Raw genomic sequence first — 18,211 nt, forward strand, 5'->3', positions numbered from 1 at the left:
TTTTTCAGACGCTTGGGTGGCTCATCAATCTTCTTCTTTTTACAAAGCCAACACAAGCAATATTTAATTTTACCACAAATATGCCGGAATTGGGTTGCTACCCAGCTACACATCTTGCTTGCTTGGCAAATGTGAATGATGATTAGCCTAACCATGCATGGGCTCCAAATCTCAAAATAAAATGCTAGAAAAATTATCTTGACATAATCTCTTAGAGTGACAAACTATCTAATTTTCTAATAAGACAAGATTTGAATATCTAACCACAACCAATCCAAAAATGAAGATTAGGCCATATAGAATCCTAATTACTTTACAAAGCATTATAACACATTCAAACAACTTCAGTAGTTGTTTACAATTAGGATTAGGCCCATCTAGAATCCTATTTCGATTGTGCAATCCAACAAGCATTCCTACTTTTGCTTCCATGACTTCTAAGAGAAACCCCCTTCAAGTCTTACAGTATTCAAGAAATTGAGATGGTCACTCATTAATAAAATATATTTACATTTACATAGGTTAGAATAATCAATGCTTTTGTGCCTAAAGAAGGGAAGCAATGTGTACTTTCAAATTAAATGGCAATCATAAAAGCAAAAAAAATGTACTCTTGCTCATCCAATGAAATGGGTATTATAGAAATAAGCATTTCTATAAGCAAAACACTTTCCTTACCATCATCATGGAAAAACAAGGATTAGAATTGAGAAGAAAACTAGATGAAAACTAGATCACATGTGACCTATTATACTCTAATCTCTTCTACATACTAGCATAATCTAAACTTCTTTTTTATGATGTAGATCATATTGATGATGAAATTATCAAGGTTAATTTATATTATATTGTACTCTCTAATCCCAATTGTTGAACTTAAATTAGAGAAATCATAGCTTTACATTTGGAACCAGAATTTTCCAATTACATAAATTAGTTCCTCGAGGCTGATGGAAAGATATTGGTTACTAGTGTATTTTATCTAGCATAAATTTCACTCCTAAGAACCTACTATACTTGTTAGGTAGCAAAGATTGGTATATTCACTAAATTTTCCACAAATTTCAACAAACAAGGCTGAAACTAGTTTAATGTTCAATCATTGGGAGTTTAAAAACATAAAAACATAACACCAAAAGAGAGGAAAAAAAAGATTTATAAAAATTCTCATGGTCAATGTGGTCAATGGTATGAACAAAATCACATTCATGGTGAATTCTTTAACTCATTAGATCTGTACATGTCATCAATTCATAGTCCATTGGTGGGTCTTACACTTAATGGGAAGTCACACGGCCAAAAGAAGTATAATAAGATGAAATGAATGACAAATTATAAGTATGAAAGTCTATTTAAATAATGGTGAGTGACAATGTTTAAAATATTGTATTGATTGAATTTTTCGGTTAATGAAAGTTACAATATGGTGTCAATTGATACATACCTAAAACATTCAATGTTTCATATCAGCTCGGCTAATACTGATACGTATCAATAGATACATTCTGATATTTCAAACCATAGTAAGAGATACATTTTGCAACATCTAGATTATCAATAGAATGTTAGCTTTCTTAGAATAATTCTCTTTGTTTTCCTTGTGGATTCAAAGTTCTTAATCAAAGGTGAATAAAGTGATCTTCTTCTTCTTTTCACCACAATTCAATTGTGTATACAATTCAATGTTAAATTTTTTAATCTACTAAGAAAAATCATATAACCATAAGTTAAAAAAAATGTTCAATGTGAGTTTTGAATAGATAGATATACCTTTCACTTGTTCATCTCGACAAAGCTTAGCAGCTAATGTAGTCTTCCCTGATCCACCAATTGCGCACAATCCGATCATACTCACCATGTCTCTAAATAACTCCATCTTCAATTCTTCAATTCGCACTTCCATTCCAACAGAAAAATTAGGGATTTCAGGAATTGCACACTGATATTCATTCTGATCCTCATTTCCACTCCCAACACTTGTTTCTATCAAATTCAGTTGATTTAATTGCCTATTTACTTCTTGCAAATGGACCAAAACTTGTTTCTGATCTAGGAGATCAATCGATCAAATAGAGTGGGAGATGAGATCTATCGAGGGAGACAAATCGAAAGAGAGATCGATCGAGAAAAAGACTGTGAGAGAGAGATAGAGATAGAGAGGTCAATCGATCGATGGAGTGGTTGATCGATCAAGAGAGCGAATGAAAAAATGAGATCGATCGATCGAGAGAGCCACTGTGAGAACGTTAGAGACCGTGAGAGGCGATCGATCGATCGATGACTGTGAGAGAGAGAGACTGTGAGAGGCGATCGATCGATGAGAGAGTGAGAGAGGTAGAGAAACAGTGAGAGAGGGAGAGAAACAGTGAGAGAGGCATATTATAATTTGGATTTTAAAACATGGTCCACGGGCCGTAGATTTTGGGTTTTAAAATTCGATGGGCCAGGCCCAACAAATTTTTTAATGCAAATTTGGGATTTTCACGTAGTGTTATTGATTTCTTTAATATATAGAACCCTTGTGCAAATTAAATACTTAAAACATGTAAGTCAATTGGGTCACACTATTATTGGGTTCTAACATTTTCCTACTTGGCCTATTAAACCGATTGTGTTAAAGTGAATTTTCTTTTACAAAATAATTTTCTTTTGAAAAAAATTCAATTTAAAATTCTATAAATAAAAACATTTTTACAAGTGATCATGAATTTTGAAATCTTGTCAATAATCCCAATGTTGAATTAGATACTATAATATCGTATTTCGATTAGATACTAATGTAAGTCATGATGGTTGTATGTCATCTATGCTATACTTCATTCTATGTATCACACCATTAATACCCTTTCTAATATAATCTTTAATTGTACCCATATTATTTGTCTTGTCAAGACCTTTCATATGCTACTTAAATCCAAAATAAAATATAATCATAACAAAAATAGAAATAAGAAATAAGTAGAAACAAAACTCTATTTCGTATTAATGTTAATGTCAATTGTATAATCACTTCAAAATAATTTATTCCAAATGCATAAGAGATTTCTCCAAAAGTGATAAAATGTTTTTTTGTAGGCTTTTAGTGATAACTCTTTTGTCAATGGATCAATTATCATTTGAGTGGTATTAATGTTCTCTATTGGCACTAATTGTTTCTAAACACTCTCTCTAACCACCAAGTACTTGACTTCCATGTGTTTCATATCGTTCGAGTTATTTTCATTCTTAGAAAAAAATACAGCTGTCATATTATCACAATATATCTTTAATGACCTGACAATAGAGTCAACAACCCCAATTCTTGAGATAAAATTTTGCATCCACAGAGCATGCTAGTGGCCTCAAAGCATGCCGTGAATTCAGCCTCCATAGTACATGAAATGGTAATGCTTTACTTCACACTCTTCCACGAGATAACTTCACCCGTTACTAGAAATAAAAACATGATGTAGACTTTTTACTATCACGGCATCCGACAAAATCTGAATTCTAATACCAAATCACCTCTACATGATCTTCTCTTTTAAGTAAGCATATAATCTTTCATCCCTTGTAGATATCTCACAACTTTATTTGTAGCTTTCCAATTGTTCATTCCTAGGTTACTCTGATATCTACCTAAAATTCCAATCAAAAAATTAATATCTAGTTTGGGTATATGTTTGAGCATAATTAAATCCCCAATAATTGAGGTGTATGGAATATCCTTCAACTACTTACTTTGCTAATCATTATGTAGACATTGCATCAAGTTGAACTTATCTCCTTTCTCGATAGACACATCACCAATAGAACAAAACTGCATGTTTTATCTTTCTAAGACTTGATTGATATATCTGTTCTGAAACAATCCTTATAATCCTTGAGATCATTTCTTAAGGATTTCTATGTCAATGACATATATTGTTTTCCCATATCAAGCATCTTGAAATTCTGAGTGAGATAATTCTTAGTTTCGTGCAACAAACTAAGATCAATACTATCTAACAGAATATCATTTATGTACATGACCAATATAATAAACTTACTCCCATTGACCTTTAGATATATACTCTAGTCAATAATATTTTTCTTCTATCCAAAGGATGTAACGGTATCATTGAACATTACATAATATTGTCTGGAAGTTTGTTTAAGTTTGTAAATGGATCTCTTACTCTGTAGGCTAATTTTTCTTTTCCTTTTTTTATGGACCCTTTAGGTTGTTTCATATAGATTTCTACATCCAAACTCTCATTTAAGAAAACAGTTTTCACATCTATTTGATGTAAATTCAAATCATAATGAGCCATCGATGACATAATGATTATTAATAAATCTTTCTTTGAAATTGGAGAAAAAGTCTCAGTGCAATCAATACCTTCCTTTTGAATAATACCTTTGGCCACAAGTCTGACTTTAAATCGTTCAACATTGCTAATTGCTTAATGTTTGGTCTTAGAAACCTATTTACAACTAACTTTATTATTTTTAGAAGAAAATTCAATGAGATCCCAAACATGGTTCTAGTTCATTTATTTTAATTCTTCTTTTGTGTCATCCATCTCTTAAAAATTGTTCTACATCTGATGACCAGTCTTTAATACCAAATGATAGATTCCTACAGTTTGTATTTGCACTTACAGACGATTTCCCATGAAGATGGACTTTTCATTTTGCATTGGTTTCTTATTTGAAAGGAATCCTTGCATCAAATTTATAATGTAAGTTTTGACTCATGAATCAATCCACTATGTATTTAAAAGAAACATATATTTCTTTACTTTTTGAATCAATTTCTATATTTTGCATAGTCGTTCTTTATGTGTCCAACTTTACCACAAAAGTAGTACTTGACACTATTGTTATTTTTTTCCTTTAGCTTGATTTGCATTCCATGACTTTTACCTTTCCCTAATGAATTCTTTCATTTATTTGATTTTTCTTCTTTATTTCTTACTCATTGAATCATCATAAAACAAATTATTTTCCTTTTTGTCTTAATCTTGTCTCCTTCTAAATACACATGCTAGTTAGTTCATCCACACTTTACTTATCCTTATTGGTCTTGTAGTGAATCTTGAAGGGACCAAACTTAGTTAGAAAGGAGTTGAGAATAAATATACAAGGAATGAATCATCCATGCTCATTCTTAATATTTTATGTTCCGCATGTTTGCAATAACTATGAACATAATAAGCATGGATCTAGGATTTGATCTTGAACAAACAATACAATAATCGAAATCGAAAAGCAATAATTGTAAAATACCTGGATTCGCTTTTTCGATTATCCGCGGAGAATATGTTAATCTTGATCTGCAAAGAACAGGTGCACTACCCCAACTCTGCCTACACTTTTGGTGATGGGAACCTCTATCTCAATAATAGAATAATCTGTGTGTAGAGGGGGGGGACGGCCACCTATTTATAATAGAGGATACTAGATTTTCTACCCATCGTAGAATTCTATTATTAGGTGAATACCACTTAAGTTTTGATAGGATGTTCACTAACCCATCATATTTGATGCTGGTAACCAATGCCAGACCACTAACATGGTTTCCAATTTTATCCTTAATGTTTTGAACAAATTACAATCCAGTATTTATATAAAATTTGTATATGTGAAAATGCCACAAAATAATTTTAATTACGAAAATAATAATAATAATTCCAACAATCTCCCACTTGACCTTCACATATACCTTTTGTTTAAAACGACTCTCTGGATTGTTACCTTTTGAATAATCGAGTACATTCTTTTGAAAAACAATTGTTCAAAACAATTCAGATAATTTTTAACTGTCACCTTCATTCAAAGATACCACTAATAATAGATCATGGATGTAACAAAGTGCTCATATGTCGGCCCTAAGACAGTTCCATGGTCTCAAAACTAGTACCATCAATAAATTCAGGAGTTTACCTTTACGTGAACTTTCTTTGTGGTATTAGGGCAATATACAGCCTTCAATGTAGTCTGTATGTACATTCCCTAGGTGTCCAGCTTCATACTCATCATATGTCATTCTGATATCTTACTAGCAACCAGGTATGTGATATTCCATCACCTTTCTATCCAGAATGAAGATTTCATCAACGTGATGCCAAGTCACGTCTAGTCCAAGCATTTATTCAACACTTTACGAGTACATCTACTCACAGGCAAAGATAACATGTGTACACAATAATACATAAACAATGACTAGTCATAATTAATTTCTTTAAGCAGTATAAATAGTCTATCAAGAGTATAAATGAATCAAAACAAGCATAAAACAAGCTTAACACTTAAATAACATGAACAAATGACATGATAACTCCCATACGAGTTACATGTTCCTTGAAAATCTTAGGCGGGAGTCCTTTTGTGAGAGGGTCAGCTATCATATTACCAGAATCTATCTTGGCAATCTCGATCAATTCTTTACGAACCTTTTCACATACTAAAAGGTATTTTATTTCAATGTACTTGTTTCCTCTGGTCACTCTTTCATTCTTTGCAAAATCAGTAGCAGCCTTATTATCACAATAAATAACAATAGGTCTATCAATGGAATCCACAATCTTTAATTCTCCGATAAAATTCTTCAACCAAACTGCTTGTCGAATTGCTTCATAACATCCAATAAACTCTGAATACATGGTCGAATCTGTCAGAATGGTCTGTTTTGAGCTTCTCCATGAGATAGCTCCATGCCCAAGCATGAAAATATAACCTGAAGTAGACTTCAAGCTATCACGACATCCAGCATGATCTGCATCAGAATAACCAACAACTTGAAGCTCACTCGATCTTTTATATACTAACATAAAATCTTTTGTTCTCTGCAAATACCGAAGTACTTTCTTTACTGCTCTCCAATGAGCAATACCGAGGTTCTGCTAATATCTCCCAAGCATACCAACGATGTAACTGATATCGGGTCGGATGCAAATCATTGCATACATAAGACTACCGACTGCTGAGGCATATTCTGATGCATCGACTTCCATCTTCTCAAATTTGTTCTTGGGATACTGATCTTGGCTGAATACATCTCCTTTTACCACAGGAGCTTCACCAGGAGCACATTTATCCATACCAAATCTTTTGAGCACCTTTTCAATGTATGCCTTCTGTGACAAACCCAAAAAACCAGCTTGTCTATCTCTATGAATTTTAATCCCTAGAACATATTGAGCATCTCCCATATCTTTCATATCAAAACTTTTTGACAGGAAAGATTTAGTATCACACAAGAGATGAACATCATTGCTTGCCAGCAATATATCATCAACATAAAGTACAAGAATGATGAATCGACTCCCACTCATCTTGAGATATATGCACTTGTCGACAACATTTTCTTTAAATTCGTATCCAGTTACCACTGTCTTGATGCTTGTTTCAACCCATAAATTGATCTTTTAAGCTTGCAGACAAGATGTTCTCTTTTATCAACTTTAAAACCATCAGGTTGTGCCATGTAAATCTCCTCATCCAGTTCACCATTTAGAAAAGCCGTTTTTACATCCATCTGATGTAAATCTAAATCATAGTATGCTACTATCGCCAAGATGATCCTCAGTGAATCTTTAGAAGAAAATGGAGAATAAGTTTCACTGAAATCAATACCTGGCTTTTGCTTGAAACCCTTTGCTACAAGTCTTGCTTTGAACCTCTCTACCTTACCTTCTGAATCCCTTTTAGTTTTGAAAATCCATTTACATTCTATTATCTTACGACCTTCTGGAAGCATCGTTAGTTCCCATACTTCATTCTTTTCCATAGATCTCAATTCTTCTTTCATTACTTCCTTCCAGAATTGAGATTCATTTGAGTCCATTACTTCTTTGAATGTTGAAGGATCATCTACATCACCTTTTATAGCATCTCCTTCCTGAAAGTTACCTCATAATCATCTGTAATAGCGGGTCTGCGTTCTCGAGTAGATCTCCTAATGGGAATAATTGGTTGTGGAACTGGAACAACCACTGCTTGATGATTGGGTTCTGGTTGGATTGCTGCATCTTCTACAATGACTGTACGAATAGGTGATGCCACCAAATGAGGTAAAGGTTGCGGAATAAAACATATTGGTGGATCACTACGTTTCTCTTCAAATATAATCTTCCTTCACTTTTCACTCCCACTGTTTTGACCATCTTCAAGGAATCTAGCACGATTGGTTTCAACAATCTCCATATGTCTCGACAGACAGAAAAATCTATAACCCTTCGACCTCTCAGGATAACCAATAAAATAACAAGTTGTCGTTCGAGGATCAAGCTTTTTCTGATTTGGATTATACAGCTTCACCTCGGTAAGGCATCCCCAAACATGAAGATGGCCAAGGCTTGGTTTCCTGCCAGTCCATAACTTGAAAGGAGTTTCTAGAGCTGCTTTGCAAGAAACTCTGTTGAGAATATAAACTGCTGTCTTCAAGGCTTCACCCCAAAAGTTTTCTAGTAGGTCTGAGTGACTCATCATACTGCGAATAGCTTCTTGATAAGTCCGATTTCTTCTCTCAGCAACCCCATTTTGCTCAGGTGTTCCAAGTGTGGTATATTGAGGAACTATTCCTTGTTCCCTCAAATATTCCACAAACTTCCTATGATTTACGCCATCATTATCCATCCTCCCATAGTACTCTCTACCTCTATCAGATCTGACAGCTTTGATCTTCTTATTCAACTGTTTCTCAACTTCTGCTTGATAGGTTTTGAAAACTTCTAATGCCTCATCCTTATGGTATATCAGATATAGATAGGCAAATCTAGAATAATCATCGATAAAAGTAATGTAATAACGCTGACCACCTTGAGAAGGAATCGAAAAAGGACCACAAATATCTGTATGAACTAATCCCAACAAATCAGTAGCTCTAGTAGCTTCAAGCTTCCGTTGCTTTGTCATCTTTCCTTAATGCAATCCACACATACATCAAAATCTGAAAAATCCAGAGGACCTAGAATTCCTTCCTTAACTAAGAATTCTAGTCTTCTCTTATAAATGTGATCTAATCTCAAATGCCATAACATAGAAGAGTTTTCTGACGAACTAGGACGCTTGGACCCCGAAACATGTGAATCAACAGATAAACATAATAGAGAAGAAGCAAACGAACTATCCAGAGATAACTGATAAAGACCATCCAATAAAAAACCATGTCCAACAACGTCATCATAATAAAGAACGTGCATCCTACTGTCTCGAAAAGTAAAAGCATAACCAGAAATATCCAATCTAGAAATAGAAATAATGTTCCGTCTAAAAGACGGGATATAGAAAGTATCTTCTAAAATCAAAGAATATCCTGTATCGAGAATGAGGCGATAAGCTCCAACAGCCTCAACCTGTAATGCCTCTGCATTCCCAAGAAAAATTCTATCATCTGGTCTGGGGTTTCTCCTGCTGACGAACCCCTGTAGAGAATGAGAAATATGCACAGATGCACCTGAATCAATCCACCATGAGTTTGAAGGAACATCAACTAAATTAGACTCATGGCAAACTAGAACTGAATTAGTACCTCCTGGATTCTTTTGTAACCAGTTCTTATAAGCAAAGCAATCCCTCTTCATGTGTCCCTTCTTCTTGCAGAACCAGCATTCTTCAGTATCTGTTTTCCCAGCTTCTGTCTTTTCCTTGATTGTTTTCTGATTCTTAAAACCCTTGAACCCTTTTCCTTGCTTGAAATTCTTGTTGCTGCCTTTCTTGAAACCTTTAAACTTGAAATTTTTCTTACTACTTGCATGAACTGCCAAGTGAGCTGACTCAACCCTCGATCCCCTCAATCTTGCTTCCTCAGTAACACAAAGTGAAATCAGTTGATTCAAATCCCATTTAGTTTCTTATGCACTGTAATTTACCTTAAAAGTATCAAAAGATTTAGGCAGACATAAAATTGCCATGTGAACCAAAAGATCATCTTCAAAAATAATCCCTTGCTCACGGAGACCAATGACGAGTTTTGACATCTTCAGAATATGTTCCCGCACATTTTCGTTACCATCATACTTCAGATTCATTAGCTGACCCAAATACTCATACTGAACTGATCTCTTTGTTCCCACAAACTGTTTCTTGATAACCTGCAACAGTTCCTTAGCTGTATCTGTGGTCTGAATACCACCTCGAAAAGTCTCACTAATAGATGCTCGAATGATCATCATGGACAATTTATTAGTCTTTTCCCATTTAGCAAAATGGGTTCTTACCAACTCCGTAGAATCTGGAAGTGGAGCTGGTGGGATGTCCTCAAAAAGAACAAAATCAAAATCCATGCATCCCAACAAAATATCAATATTCATCCTTCAGGATGAATAATTAGAGCCATTAAGAAGCTCAATCCCTGCCAGACTCTTTTGAATCAATGACCCATCCATAGCTGCATTAAAATATGGTCAAACATTAATATATATATAAATATATACTGTGGGATTCAATTCTTTCAATTCGTACCAGGGGTTTTGGTCGAATCGTTTCAGAGTGTTTTATTAAGGGTAAAACTTTCCACTCTGCAGGTACAAACAAGTCGCATCATCAAGACTCGCCTTTGGACTAAGATCTTAATATGCTATATGTTCCCTAAAATTGCGTTGTAGTTCGCACATAGACCTAGCCACTCATGTTCCAGTTCAATCCAGACACTATCCACACCTTTAGGCAAGAGGGTTATCCTTCTCTCCCTTTCACACTTGTGACTATTCTATTCACTCGATCTACACAAACATCCCTAAATCACCTTTAGGCAGAAGTTAGTGATTTCATGCAAAAGAGTGCCACAAAGTGATCTTAGCGAGATACTAAATCTCAGAATTCAAGAACCCGTAACTTCCATAGAACGGTCACCTTTAGACAGACTACTATCCTATTTCCATCACGTTCCTTGAACGATCACTAAAAGTGTCTTCCTAAACCCCTATAGGCAAGACTTAACCCTAATATATCTAAATTTACTTTCTAATTATTTTAGTTTTGCATGTGGGTACATTTAAATAACAAAATAAATTATTCAATATAAAATAAAGTAATTATAAATATATTCTCCAAAAGGGTACAACTTAATCTGAACTTTACTATTATATGTTGTTGTCAATGAATTGTTTTAACATTTTTATTGAATAGATCTCGAAAAAATATTCAAAATGGACTTTTGTTTTGTCTAAATCAGAGTTAAAACGATTTAATTATGATTTTTCAAAGTTTTTAAAGAAAAAACCCGGTTTTCTATGGTCTAGTTCATGTTTGAACCAACTGAACCGGTTCGACTGGACCGGTTTGACTCGGATCGGGTCAGAGGTTGACCCAAATGGTTCGGTTAAGTGAGTCGGTTCGAGTCTAAAACGGGTTTAACCCAACAGACTTAATAAAATCATAAATTATACTATGAAACGGACTTAGCCCAATCACAATAAATAAGCCCAACCGAACTATTAATATGGGCTTGGCCCAACTGAGAATCAATCGGGCTTTAGCCCAAACGAAAATTAATATCCCAATTAAATCATAAAGCCCAAATAACAATCGGGCTTGGCCCAATCAAAAACCCAAGGCCCAAAATGATAAAACAGTTCGTCTTCTTCGTCAAGAAGACCGAACTCTGTAAAACCCTAGCCGCGCCGCCACCCGATCGCAGCCGTCCATCCATCGACCGGCAGGTCTGATCGACGGTGTCAGACGATACATGGCCACCGAAAACTGTCCGGTAGCGTCCGATTAAAACCTCGCGACTCAGATCGACTGAAATTTGAAAATCGAAAAAAAAAGCCCTTATTCTTATTCGATCTTAACAGATCTAGAATTTAGAGTTTTACAATCTTTATAACTTATTGATTCCATTTCGGTTTGAATAGTATTCGATTTCTAATCAATAATCGATTTATTTCAAAAGTAAATCTGGGTTCGTATCAGATTCAATCAAGATCGATCAATCGCAGAGATGCAAACTAGAATAACTAATTTGTTTGTTACTTATGGATTGATAGAACAAGATTCAAAATCTCTGTGCCTTTGTTAATCTTCTTTGAAGAACAAAAAATGGCAGATTTGATTATTGGGTAAATCGGTTTTAACAAATCGATTTTAAATAAATAAATATGATAGTTTTGAATTTAAATCTATTCAACTCAGATTTAATCAATAGTTTTGAACAAGAACAAATCTAAACAGGCTCTGATACCAATTGTTTGCAATAACTATGAACATAATAAGCATGGATCTAGGATTTGATCTTGAACAAACAATACAATAATCGAAATCGAAAAGTAATAATTGTAAAATACCTGGATTCGCTTTTTCGATTATCCGCGGAGAATATGTTAATCTTGATCTGCAAAGAACAGGTGCACTACCCCAACTCTGCCTACACTTTTGGTGATGGGAACCTCTATCTCAATAATAGAATAATCTGTGTGTAGAGAGGGGGGGACGGCCACCTATTTATAATAGAGGATACTAGATTTTCTACCCATCGTAGAATTCTATTATTAGGTGAATACCACTTAAGTTTTGATAGGATGTTCACTAACCCATCATATTTGATGCTGGTAACCAATGCCAGACCACTAACATGGTTTCCAATTTTATCCTTAATGTTTTGAACAAATTACAATCCAGTATTTATATAAAATTTGTATATGTGAAAATGCCACAAAATAATTTTAATTACGAAAATAATAATAATAATAATAATAATTCCAACACCGCAGTCTTATCAATCATATTAAGGATATGATCTTGAATTCCTCTCACCCCATTGTATTTTATTACCATCAACTCAGCTAGTAAAGTGTTCGAAAGTGATTTTCAACAGACTTGAACTTTTCTTCCATACTTTTTAGATACTGTTATGCATTGTCAATCGAAGGTAGGGATATTTTGATATTGTTAACGATCATCATCCTCATAAACATTAAACTAAGCCTATTTGATCTTTTTCAAGCGTAAAAGAAATTCTTTTACTCCACCATACTATCCTTAGTGAAGTCCACATGTTTAACAAAAATAAGTTCTAAGTCAAGATCTTGAATACCTAAAGTGAATTAGATGTGCTCATATTATTCTAAAAAATTTTATCCGATAAGAATAGAGATAGTAGAGACATAAGAGTGCAATGAATTGAAAACTAAAATTAAATAAGGACAATGCTCTAATAAGTGCCTTGAGTTTTATTTGATAATGATGAATTTATTATTATTTTTTTATTGATAAGTTGCACCCTACCTTGAAAATACTACTACCGAGTGTAGATACAAGTTAAATCTTTCTTAACAATTCTTAAAAGTTCCTGAAGAACATTACACATTTCTTCATCAACGAAAAAACCATTTGAGAAAGAACCATATTTTGCTAAAAAATCCACTGCCCAATTTGTTTCTCTCTAAACAAATTCAAAAGAACAGTCTGCAAAAGGAAATCTCTGTTCTGCAATTTCCAACAACTTTTCATCATATTACCATGATGGAATGATTTCTTTTTTTATGCGTTTGATTGAATATAATGAATCTAAAGAAATCAGAATTCGATTCAATCCCCCTGATCTAGCAAACCTCTTCGCCTCTAGTATTGCTTGAAGTTCTATTTGTATAATATCATCTATTGCAACATTACTCTAGCCTGCAAAAAACATTGACCCAATGCTATTTCTTCCAATAAATCCAAATCTCGACCTCTGCAAAGATCAAGCTCCATCTGTGTTTATCTTCACAAAATTCTCCTTTGGTTTTGACCAACATATATGTTTTGTAGCTGATTTAATAATGGAATAGCAGCAACTCCAATAGTTTAAAATCTGCATATAAGTATGCATGAATCTATCCTCAATTGATAAACCATCAAATCGAATTTTTATCGCCTCGCCAACTTGTGTCAATACAACTTCTTTTGAATTGTTAATGTCTGCAAAAATTCTTTGATTTATTTCCTTCCAACAAAAGTAAACCACAACACAAAAGGATGCATGAAGCATTTGCATAATTTGTTTACACGGAATTCGCACACTCTTAATCACCTGTACTTCATCCTTTATTGATCCCATTCCTGCTCTTAAAATTCCAAACTTCTTCAAGCATTGAGTCAAAATCCATCGTGTATATGGAACAATGAAAGAACAAGTGATCATTTGTCTCTTGATGCTTATAACACAAGGACCATCGAGACACGCACTTGAAACCCCTCTTGTTTAGATTTTCCATTGTAAATAGCTTCTTCTAAACCGCTAACCACACAATAAAGAAAAATCTTGGAATATAATTATACCAAATAATTTTCTTCTAGTCCACTGACTCTTGCCTTTCGCATAGTGCTTCGTGAGCCGATTTCGATGTAAATTGGCCATTTGATGTTAGGTTCCAAACTATTCTATCCCTCATCAAAATTTTAGGAATTGGTTTAGCTGAAATAAGATCAATAATTGTTTGCATATGATCATTGTATCGTCTTGGAAACACCCACCTTCTTTCCACAATAAAGTCTCGAATAACTGCATTTGAATGACTATCGAATTGATTTATAACTTGATTTCCAAATTTGAAAATAATGCTCCCTTCTTGTAACCAAGAATCTTTCCATATGTATGTGTCTTTCCCATCTCCAACTATAAATCAAACATGCTTTCTAACAAATTCTCTCTCATTTAAGATGCCTCTCCATGCTCAAGAAGCATTGTTTGGAGGTTGGCTTCCCCCACATATCTCTTCCTCATCTACTCCGCCCAAAAGGAATTGTTTTCCACCATTCTCCAATACAATTTTGCCATACCAATTTTTTTTATATCCCTTAGATGTTAAATGCCATGTCCTCCTTTCCCATAAGCTTTGCAAACTCTAGCCCAACTAATCGGATGAATAGAACGCACAAGGAATGGACCACTCCACAAAATTTTATTTAGAATGTTCTCAATCTTTTTCAAAACACCCACTGGAATATTGAAGACGCGACGAATAGACTTGAAAACTAAATAAAATAGATTTGATAAATTCAAGCCTACCCACATACGACAAAAGATTTGCTATCCAACCCTCAACCCTTTTAGATACTCTATCAATCAAAGGTTGACATAGCGTATAAGATAGTCTTGAAAAGAATAAAGGGATACTCAAATATTTAATAAGAAGACTTCCTTTAGAGAATCCAAGAGAATCAAGAATAATATTATGATTTTGACAAGATTCATTGAAAAAAATCTGATTCTTTGTTTTATTAATTTGGAGACCAGAAACATTGTAAAAAGAGTTCAGAACATCTCAAATAGACTTTACAGACGATTCATCATTGTTACAAAAAAATTAGAACATCATTAATAAAAATCTGATAGGAAACTCCTAGACTACCCATAACTCTAGGAATACTTAGATAATTTGAAGCAACAAATTGATTAAGGATACAAGAAAAGTAGGTATATCACCTAAATTTATTCTGTGGGTTAAACTATGTGGCGCCCCACCAAACGCTAACATAAATCCCTATGTCAGATCTCGAGGTACTAGGTGGCACCTCGAAATTTCGGCATGTACTCCTCTGTTTATGTTAGCATTCCAAGGCGTTCAACCTGCACCTGATAAACGACATACATCCTACATATATTCATACAAAATATAATACTAGAGAAAGCCTATATACATCTAATAACGTACGAAAGATCAGAGTAAGGAAGAAGAAATACAGAAATTCCTCACTTGAACAAAAGTCCTAACGCTCAGAACAAAATCTATTACTTTTGGACAATCGACACCACTAGGGGGTACAATCCCAATACTCACCAAGTGACAGACTCTGGCTATCTATCTGACCCACCATATGATTCTCACTCGTTTTCTATACTTGTTTCGCCAAGCTTTAGATCTGAAACTAAAAACATGGAGAAGGAAAGGGTGAGTAAAAATGGTTACCCAGTAGGAAAGCAAACCATTTCTGTTAATAACCTCTTCTAACATGAACGAATAAACATAGTAAATCATTTTAAAATATACAAAATTTTACAGAACAAACTACGATTAACTGGTACATATAATCAAAGATAAGCAACTAAACATTTTAAAACTGATATTACATCAACCAACAATACTCACTATAGCATTTTTTTATACAAATCTAATTAATCAAAAGGAAATATTAAACTTGCATTTCATTTTATATATTAAAATAAGATAACATATACATAATACATATGGTGGAGTAGTGGAATTAGATAGTTGGGATTCACGACTAGATCATTCCCAGTCGGGACATGATGTTATAATTTTTTACTGACTTTTAGTTTCTGATTTTGTAGTCGGTCGCTGTATTTACCACGTTTGGTTGACCATTTGTCTAGCTCAGGCTGGCCGTTTGACGTGACCGTAAGTAATGGATCTCTTTTCGATGTGTTAGAACGTTCGAATACTATAAATTATTAGTGATCATTGACTAATCATCTTCGTCTATGCCTATCAGGCATACATGTGATTCTCAAATATACAAATCATTCGTATACGACCACCTTTACAGTACAAGTTCACTGGTAAAGATAGAGAGGAATAAACCCGGATTCCAGTTGTCACTTCACTCTCATATGCATCCCATACCACGTATGAGCTTGGTGGTCCTTACCGTACATCCTACGATAATACACTACTCCGGATGATATGATGCATTATCCCTTCAAGTATTCACAGACTCTTTAACAGCTCACAAAATAGCTACATATATATATATATATATTATTTTCATTTGAAATAAAAGAGAAATTAACAATATAAGATTAAGAATAGATATCAAGTTTCCTACCATGCAAGTATGGCCATCGGCCTAAAATAAATAATAGAATGAAAAAGTAAACAACGCCTCGCACTAACAGAAAGTAAATAAATATGCAACCAGTAACATTATCCTTTAATATCCGTTCACCAACCTATACACAACATAACAATGTAAAATGCAGACATCACCCTTCGAGTGTGACTCTGACATTTTACCGTTTCATACCCTTTTTCCTTTTTTTCGATTTTTATTATTTTTAATCTTTCAAACAAAATACCCACTTTCTGATATTCATCAACTAAATTTGAGTTCATTGAATATTAAAATCATTTTTTTAACTATGAAATTCATTTTTATTACTAACATTAAAAATAATATCAAAACTTAGATCAAAATGAGGTCCGAGTGGTACACAAGACCCAACTGACAGAAATAACCTAGTGAGATATCCTATACACAATTTACGATTACTAATAGAAATTGAGAGTTCTTTACAATCTCTGTGCGAAAGGATTGAAGCACGCGCGTGGAAATCAAGGCGAACGGCACGGAAATCAAAATGGTTCAAAGTTTGAGACTGTTGATTTTTTAATCTAACATGATGGTTTCGAAGATCTCGACGTCGTCGTCTTTTCTCCGTTCTGCTGCAGAAGACGGTTTAATCCTGAAACGGATGAAATCCGGGGTCGAAGTTTCGAAACCCCCGTATATAAATACAACTGATTTTTAATGATACGGGATGAAAAAGAAAGTGAAATGGAAAGAGGTTGGGTGGGTTTTGTAGAAAACGCGGCTACGGACGTTTCTCCTTTCTACGTCGGTCGTCGACGGCGAGCCATTTGTGAGATATCTAAGGTGGAAGATCGAAGAAAAAAATGAATTTAAAAAAAATATAGGTTGGCTAGTTTTGGGTCGTTTAAAATGAAAGTGAATAGTGAAAAAATTTTAAAAATTTATTTATATATATCTTGGGACGAAATCAGTATTTTGCCTATTGTTTCGATTGACGATAACTTGACCGTCCAGACTTCAAAACTGATAAATGGATACTTTATTTTATCTAATTTTTCATTTCAAATCTAATGGTATGGTCAATTTCTACAAATTTTATCTCTGACAAAAATTTACATTTTTCCCCTGAAGTGACCCCTAAAATTGAATTTATTTTCATTTTTTATTATAATTCGACTTTCTGTGCTCCAAAAATGATAAATAAATAGTCCATATTCAATATTTTTTTTGTTATAAACCAATGGTGTACTCAAATTTTAAAAATTCTTTCTCTAACAAAATATTATTATTTTGACTTGATCCGGCTCGAAAATCGAGGAAACTAGTTACATAACTTTATAAGATTAATATAATTTTCATAATTTATCCAGTCAGTTTGTTACCTTTGGATATCCCATCCTAGTTCTGTTAAATTCATGTAAAATATATTATTTTACCTAGATTTCAATTAGTTAAATAAAATTCTCCTCTGGGCAAATCATATTTACTTAAT

This window comes from Akebia trifoliata, chromosome 4 (genome assembly GCF_017979445.1).
Source record: "Akebia trifoliata isolate Shusen 1 chromosome 4, ASM1797944v1, whole genome shotgun sequence".
Taxonomy (NCBI): domain Eukaryota; kingdom Viridiplantae; phylum Streptophyta; class Magnoliopsida; order Ranunculales; family Lardizabalaceae; genus Akebia; species Akebia trifoliata.